This window comes from Crocodylus porosus, unplaced genomic scaffold (assembly GCF_001723895.1).
Source record: "Crocodylus porosus isolate Cpor-Errol unplaced genomic scaffold, CroPor_comp1, whole genome shotgun sequence".
Taxonomy (NCBI): Eukaryota; Metazoa; Chordata; order Crocodylia; family Crocodylidae; genus Crocodylus; species Crocodylus porosus.
Window position 1 is genome coordinate 223779398 of NW_017728886.1, and position 8778 is coordinate 223788175.

The 8778-nt window shown below is 43.3% G+C and overlaps 1 protein-coding gene across 1 annotated transcript in view; it reads left to right on the forward strand.

Moving 5' to 3' along the window:
- Positions 1-8778, forward strand: part of LOC109320034 (carbonic anhydrase 13-like) — a 52824-nt gene that overhangs the window by 27336 nt on the left and 16710 nt on the right. The window contains exon 7 of the transcript XR_002103705.1: positions 3660-3740. The gene's annotated coding sequence lies outside the window, so the exon portion shown is untranslated. The remainder of the gene's footprint in view (positions 1-3659; positions 3741-8778) is intronic.

Genomic DNA, 8778 nt, shown 5'->3' on the forward strand with positions numbered 1-8778 from the left:
GTGTCCTGTGCCAGTTTTGGGTCCCACACTTCAATACACTTGTGGAGGACAGATTGAAGAGTCCAACAGAGAGGAACAAAAATGATTAGAAATGTGAGAAACATAACTTTTGAGGAAAGGCTGAAAGAAGTAGGGCTATTTAGTGTGGAGAAGGGAAGGCTGAAGGAGGATTTGATAACAGCCTTCAAATACGTGAAGGACGATTATGGAAAGGATAGAGATGGGTTCTTCTCTATGGTCACAGGGGACAAAACTAGGAGCAATGGCCTCAAGCTTCAGGAAGGGGAATTTAGGTTGGAGGTTAGGCGGAACTTTCTGATTATGTGGGTGGTCAAGCATTGAAACGGGTTACCAAGAGACTCTGGAATCACCATGCTTGGAAGTTTTCAAGAGCAGGTTAGGTATCCAGGTTGTAGCCATATTGGTCTGCACTAGAGGAAAAGGCAATCAGGACTCGTAGTAAAAATGATATCTTTTATTAGACGAACAAGATTTTTGCAAAAACAAAAATTTTAATTGCAAGCTTTCGGGCACAAACACCCTTCATCAGGCATTGGAGGAAAGATTGTAAAAGTTCTGGGTAGAAATGGAAGTTCATATTTCATAGGATATCACAGAGGAATCAGTAGATGGAAAACTCCTCTGGGCAGTCAGTTCATAGCTGCTATGGAGCCTCTCACCTCCTGTGAGGATCTGTGATGATGCAAATTACCTTGAAACAAAGACAGGAGCAGAATCTCAGGTTTCAGGGGGTCACAGTTGCTTCCTGCTTGCTTGGCTGGGATGGTCTGGTCAGGGGTGTTTCTGTGTTGAACAGGGTCTAGACCTTGTGAGTTTTCTTTCAGCCTTACTTTCCTATGGTCCTAAGACAGAATAGTTGAAAATATGTCTGAATTAGGTATTGTTTACAGGTTCTAAGTAAAATGTCTTGTAATTCGAAATCATCCATATTTTTTTACAATGGTTCAAAATACTGTGTTGCTTGGTTAGGTTTTCTGCTTAGTGGCAGTCAATCATCAACCAAGACATGTATGTCCTCTCTCCTTCTAACGGCAGCTCTTTTAGATCAACCATTATATAAAATACTCAGTTCCTCAAAGGTGGTTAAGGACATGTGCTGAGAACTATAGCTGTTGGGAGCTTCTGGCTGGTCATCTTAACACCTTTCTTTTCAGAAGTAAACAGATTGGGTCCAATTCTTCCCTGCTTGGCACAGGACCTGATGAGGAAGGGGCAAAAAGAGAGATTTGTGTCATCTTGATAATCCCCCAGGCTACCAAAGTCAGTTTTAACCAGGTGTAATTTAGAGCATCCTCAGAATACTTATGCTTTGTGTATCCCCCCTGCAGCTGCCAGAGAGCTAGGAATTACTGTACCAAGTAAGCACTCATCTGCCTCCTTTTTTTACCAGTCATAGCCTTAATGTCTCTTATGATAAAGACTGGGAAGTTTGGTGTAGAGCGAGCTGCACAAGGATTTCCCTTGTGCTGAAGGGAGTCCCTAAGAAGCTGATCAAATAGGCTATAAAGCCTCTTCAGCATTTCTTTACCACTTAGGATACAGACAGAATCTGGCCTGTGTCTAGCAGGACTTTCAGAAAAGCATCTGGGGCTCAACTGTGGTACTATATTGTTTTGTGCATCTTACCACCCTTCCCACAACAAGCTGGCTTGCTCTGCTTGATCAGGATAGGGGAGGGAAGAGGGAGAAGCTCCAGTGCCACCACAGTTGCTTTGTGGAATTGTGGAAAAGAGAGTTGCTATGCTCCAGCGAGTGAGGGGTCAGCAATTCTGTCTAATCCCTGTGCAGGCTGTGAAGACAGCGAAAACCCGTGTGCTCCTTTTACCTGTTCTGGCTTTTAGTGTTCTTAATATAAAGCCTTGCTCTTCCATGCTGTTTTGTGAGTGTGCAACGGAAGGAATGGACAAAGACTCTCTTCCTCCACACCTTGTATGATCCATGTAAAGGTGTGGAAGAATTTTAGAACCTGAGTTCTTGTGAGTGCTCCCTGGTCGACAGTATGCTATTGGGAGTGAGGAGAAGGCAGGGCCTTGCTTCTGTTTGCCAGGAGATCTGAACAGTTGTGCAAGAATAGGGAACAATGTCAGCTGCACTATATATAACTATAGCCTCTGTCCACCCAAAGACATGGGCACAGAGATCAAATTCTCCCCAGTGTTTTCTGGTAGCAGTACAACTTACCAGAGCTCCTTCCCAGAGTCCTTGTTTTGGACTCAGTTTGTAACTGTCCTACCTTTGCACTCCTTGCAGCTGGGGGAGTGGCACCTTTCTGTTATTACCCCTGCCTCCATTGTCTTGAGCCAGTGCAGTAGTGAAATGGCTGTTGAAGTATTATATAGTATGGTCTATGGTACACTATATGTTACACCTTAGCTGCATCATCTAAGGATCAGTTGGCACTGTATCCTTTTGGGGTACAGCCTTTTGCTCTACAGCATTTTTCCTACCACCCTCTGGACCCTTACTCTATTGGCTGCAGCAAGAGGCCAAAAACTCTGTCTGTTTGCATTTCTTTACTCTAAAATTTCTTAATGTAGGAGAAGTAAGTAATGTAGCTATTTAATCCCTATTGTATCTCTGCAATATCTGTTGTCTTGGAGCCACCCATTGGAAAGTTGAGCCTTCTTTAATGAATGTAAGAAGTGCCACACTCAGACTGATGGCCTATCTAGGCCCAACTTTCCAGTGTCTTTAGTATGAAAAGTATCCCTAATCAAAAGTTAACTTCAAGCCTTCTTTGTCTCCTGTCATCTTAAATTATATCCACAGTAATCAGATATGTGGTCTTTAAAACCATGACCTCATAGGTATTTTTGTTAGAACTATATTGCAGGACTATGTTATAGATTAATTTCTTGGCAAACAGTTCTCAGGGGGAAAAAAAAGTCATTGTCCCTGTTGATCAGAGAATCATGCCAGACTCTCCAGTGCCAACAATTAGATTGTTTAAATGTAATTATAGGTAACATAATTCTAATTCCAGTTTGCGCAGAGTTAAGCTATCCTATAAAAGTGACATGCATCGTGGCATCCCTGAAATTACACCCTGTGGCTGACTATTCACATGCTCTTTGGCGTTCTAATTAGACTGCTGCAGTGTCACTGTAGTGTCACATGTATTAAGCCCAGATACATTTTTAAATGGCCGCAGGGTGCTTTAACTAAAACTCATCAACTGAGGTTTGAATAAAGCATCCTGCAGACATTTTTAAACATGCTGGGGCTTAATACATGTAACAGTGAGTCATTTTAATTAGAGCGGCTGCCCGAGAACTGCTCTAAATAAATGTGCCTTCCTACATCAGAGTACATGTATATGCAGCCATCATGTTCTGCCTAGCACTCTAAAAGTTTATAAGGAAAGACAATCAGAAGGTGATACCAACAAGCATAAAAGGATTGGGGTGAAGCACTCAATGATTTCTAATAGCTCCTTCAATTGGAATCCAATGAATAGGGATGGGAAATTTCTCTTCTGCCTTAAGAGCCCTTTCATGTGGAGTCCACCTGGGCTCAGCTGCATCTCTTCTCCTTTTCCATGTATAAATGAGCCTCACTGGAGTTGCTGAGAGATTGGTGGAACCAATACACTGTCCATCAATATGCTGATGACACCTGGTTTTACATCTCATTTTCAGCAGACAGAAACAGCAGCAATTCCCAGTGCCTGTAAGAGATAAGCATATGGATGAGAGGCAACTGACTCGAGATTAATCCAGGTAAGATGGAAGTGATGCTGATGGGAAGAGGGAGAGATGCTAAAAGAAGCTAATAACAATATGCCTGCACGTTACTTACATGACTCCAGTTCTGGTGTCCTGATTTCTATATTGTCTGGGAATGTGTGGGATAGACAGGAATAGTATGAGAAATAAACAGCAGGGGAAAGAAGAATCAAGGAGCCTTTTTGCCAGGAAATCAGACAGGTCTGTGTTCCTACATGATGTTCAAATGTGTGCACATTGCTTTAAAGAATTAATCTTCTTATGCTTTTCAGTGGCATACGTAAGTGCTTTACAAGCAGCTGGGCAGCCCCCCTGTGAGATCAGAGGGTAGCATTATTGCCATCCAATCCCAAAGATTATCTAGTCCATAGGTAAGGAATTGAGGAGAGGTGAAGCAATGCAGCTGGATGCCTGGGGCAGCTACAACACATGGGGAGAGTGGTGACTTCCAGCTGCTGCTCATGCCACCAACACAATAGCACAGCAGCAGTAGCAGTATTTCACTGCCACCCTTCCCACTCCTAGTTTGCACTGGGAGAAGATGCCCCAGTCACCCCTGTGTTGTTATGCTACAGATAGTGAAGCACGCAGTTATTGGGTCAAAAGTACTCGCTGATCTGGAGCATCCAACCTGAGATGCCTAGAACCCGATGTTTCACGTGGCTCATCAGTATGTGGAACTCTGTAAGTCTGTCTAACTGGTGCAAGGTATCACGCTGACATATGCCACAGCCACTCCATACACGTGATGTCCCAGGCCAGATGTTGATAGGCTCTGCTGATAGCTCACGCAGCTGCTCCAGTTAGGAAGCTAGCACATGGGAAGCAGGGGCAGCAGTGATCAGCATAGCACTGACTGAATAATGCACCATACCCTCTGTTTTCAAAGCTTAGATGCCATTGACTTCACTTTCCAATGGATGTCCTCAATGCCTGTGAACTATCAGAACCCAGGGGCTCAAATGTGGCATTAGCAATAGATCTGGAAAAATTAAAACACCATTTTTCAGTGAATTTGCTGTTCATTGAAAGAGTTTAGCCCAGCTCTAGCTGCTGGTCAGGTCCCTGCTCATTTTATGATTCCAAGGCCAAGGGACTTACTCTGGAACCTGTGCCTGGCCTCAGCATCCTAAGCCTTGATTTCAAAAATAGATTGTGATTGTAAAGAAAATCATTAAACTATGTTGTGGATTTAAACCAACAGGGTGCTGCTGTCCTCTGAGCCTTCAGACAAGATGAGACAGCAGCTCTGGTATGGAAACAGTCTCATTCACCTCAGTGGGCTTCTGAAACCTACAGAAGATCATTTAAGTCAGTGCTTCCCAACTTCTTAGCAGCCAGGGGCCTCATGCCCCATGGGCTGTATCAGCAGGGGCCTCATGCCCCATGGGCCACACCAGTACAGGTGCCCCCCCGCTGCACCAGTTGCTTCCTCCTATTGCTGAGCCATACACACAGGTGTTTCCCTCACCCGCTCTGCACCACTCACAGGCATAGGTGCCCCAGCTCCCTGGGTGTGTGCTCTCTTCAGCACTGTGACACATCCACACACCATGGGTTTTCCCCAGCACTGTAGGTTGTGCTATGCTGCTCTGCCCTGCCCCTTGGAAGCAGAAGCCAGAGGGGCAGGAAGCCAAAAGCATCTGGCTGCTGCTGCTGCTGCTGCAGACAAAGCAATGCGGGGGGGGGAGCAGCCATGTGGGAACCCAGGGACCACAAACTTACCCCTTGCAGGCCACATGGGCTGCCAGTTGGACAGATTTGATATAGATAATTCCTTTGATCATTATACCTTGGGTTGTTTTACACAAATATCTATCCTATAATTCCCAACTGCCTCCCTAGCTCATTAAAAACTTAAATATTTTAATGAGCCTGTTGCAGAATTTCCAGTTTGTTGCAGCAGCCTAGAGTCCTGGAATGCAGTTAAAGTCCAGCTCACTGCACCCAGGGGGTTTTGTTAATGATGCCCAGAACAAAAATGAATTCTAGCAGAGGTTGTGGAAATAGTTGCTGTTGCCCATTGAGTTCTTGTCTGGCAAGCATTTGACTGAATGAGTGATTGAGCAAATGGACCCTAACGTTCAAATAATGTGAACGCACTCAGATATGGTGCCAAAGCCATCCTTTTCACTGCTAGATGCAGTGATGATGCATCTGCAGTGCTGATGCAAAGTAGAATGCAGTCATCAAATCAGAAATACTGAGAAGTAGAGATATTTAGAGAGACGTATTCTTGATAGCATCCTTCAGTTTCTTTACACTTCATTTTTGATTAAAAAAAATGACAATAGAACAGGCAGGCACAAATCAAATACTTGTATTATTTTCTGATGTGTACTAATTTTATTGGGGTTATACAAACTGCAAGATAAATTTGTTTTAAGCTAATTAGAAATTGTCTTTTTTGCTGGTTTTAAATTGTTATGCTTTGGCAAAAAATTCATATGTCTGATTGACCAGATGTGTTTATATTTGATTGGCAATGGTGACAAGCACTATTATTCTTTATACTGTAGTAACACTGTATTTGTCATTCTCAAGAACAGAGCAAGGAAAGTCATTGAACTTCTGTCCTGGAGTACTTAGATAACATTTATCTAGTTTATCATACTAATAAAATACCATAATATTTCACTAAAAAACTGTATTTCCTTGACCTTATGAACTTTGGCATGTGTCACAATTGCAAGTGACATTTCATTTTTTGGGACCAAAAGGTGATTAGTGCATTAGAATTCTTAAGATTCCCACTATAAGCAGACAGTCATGTAGCTATATATATATATATATATATATATATGTAGAGTGGGTAGACCAGTATGCTCCTCAGGGCACAGAAAACGCGTACTTGATTGTGCAACATACCCATCATACTTTTGGGCACTAATAATTATTACTGTTAAAAGAAAAAGGTGTCATAATCACTTCCACCACATTCTCATAGTGGTAGGAATCATCATCTTAAGCATCAAAAAGAGGGTAATGTATCTTTAGAAAGGGTAATCGGTGTATATGGACTCAAAGTAGAGACTTGAACTGAACATAAATTGTTTGATTAAGGTGTTGCCATCAATAAGGGAGAGGAAATATCCTAGATAGAATGGCTAGGGATACTGCCCTCTGGCAGCAGTCTTCTAGTAAGCAAGACCACTGCAGTAATGCTTTCAATAAAACAGAAAGCTCTTTGAAACCAGTTTTCTGCCAGTAGGTGTCAGTGCAAACAAGCTAAAGTGGAGTCAGACTAAGCATAATCTCCGGGGAAAAAAGTTGCTATAAATTACTTAAAAATTGAGTGCAAGACCTCTTAAAAAGGCAATAATGAAAATAAAATTTGCCAAAGTTGCTCCAGTGCCTGATAGCAGCTTTAGTCTGTAGGCCTCATGCTCTGTTTTGCGCTGCAAAAAAATGTCAGTTCATCTACATCTCCCATGATGCATGAAGGTGGGTCAGCAAGAGGGAGATTGCAGTGTATCTTCAAAAATATAGCCCAGTCAATGAGCTCGGGCTACAAGGGAGAATGGGAGCATGTGGCAAGGCACCACAACAGCTCTGGTGAACACAGAAGAATATCATACTGACTCAGGACAGAAATTTCAAATTCTGTTCAACAAATTCTCTCTCTCTCTCTCTCTCATATATATAGATAGATAGATATAGAACCAGTGTAAATAAGACCTGAGCCAGATCTACTGTTCCTATTTTACAGCAGTTAAGAAGATTGCCCTGCAATACGTCACGTGTGTAAGAGTTCTTTGCAAATACAGGCACAAGAACCAAAACATAAAACTTGGAGGGGGGGTGGGTAGAAATCCCAGAAAGGTGCTCATACGACATATTAGCAGGTTCTGCCTTAGTCTAGCCCCCACCACTGACAAGGGTGGTCATACCTCTCTCTCTCTTTCTCTGTGTGTGTGTGTGTGTGTGTGTGTACACACACACATATATATAGAGAGAGAGAGAGAGAATTTGTTGAACAGAATTTGAAATTTCTGTCCTGAGTCAGTATGATATTCTTCTGTGTTCACCAGAGCTGTTGTGGTGCCTTGCCACATGCTCCCATTCTCCCTTGTAGCCCGAGCTCATTGACTGGACTATATTTTTGAAGATACACTGCAATCTCCCTCTTGCTGACCCACCTTCATGCATCATGGGAGATGTAGATGAACTGACACATTTTTTTGCAGCGCAAAACAGAGCATGAGGCCTACAGACTAAAGCTGCTATCAGGCACTGGAGCAACTTTGGCAATTGCTCTTTAATGTTAGGCCCAGTGAAACCTAAATGCTACCATTTGATTCAACAGTCAAGTCACATATTTCATTTTGAGTTAGAATATCAAAGGTTCAGACATGTCTGAACTGGACATGCTGGAACTTTCTGTTTTCTCTTCTGTTTCTAAGGCACACATTCTGTTAATGAGATGAGATCTTTTTCATTATTGCCTTTTTAAGAGGTCTTGCACTCAATTTATATATATATTAGAGAGAGAGAGAGAGGTGGATAAATGTTGGTAAAATGGAAATTTTCCTACTGAAAATTTGGAACTTGTGGAAATCAGTTTATATGGAAACTAGCTTCCATCAAAAGCAGTCAGGAAGGCCAACCACACCTTGGCATGCATCCACAGATGCATCTCGAGCAGGTCCAAAGAGGTGATCCTTCCCCTCTATGCGGCGCTGGTCAGGCCGCAGCTGGAGTATTGCGTCCAGTTCTGGGTGCCACACTTCAAGAGGGATGTCAACAGCATGGAGAGGGTCCAGAGGAGGGCCACCCGCATGATCAGGGGACAACAGGGCAGGCCCTATGAGTACAGGCTGCGGGACCTGAACCTGTTCAGCCTCCAAAAGAGAAGGCTGAGGGGGGATCTTGTGGCCTGTTATAAACTATTCAAGAGGGCTGTGGACAGCATGGAGAGGGTCCAGAGGAGGGCCACTCGCATGATCAGAGGGCAGCAGGGCAGGCCCTATGAGTACAGGCTATGGGACCTGAACCTGTTCAGCCTCCACAAGAGAAGGCTGAGGGGGGATCT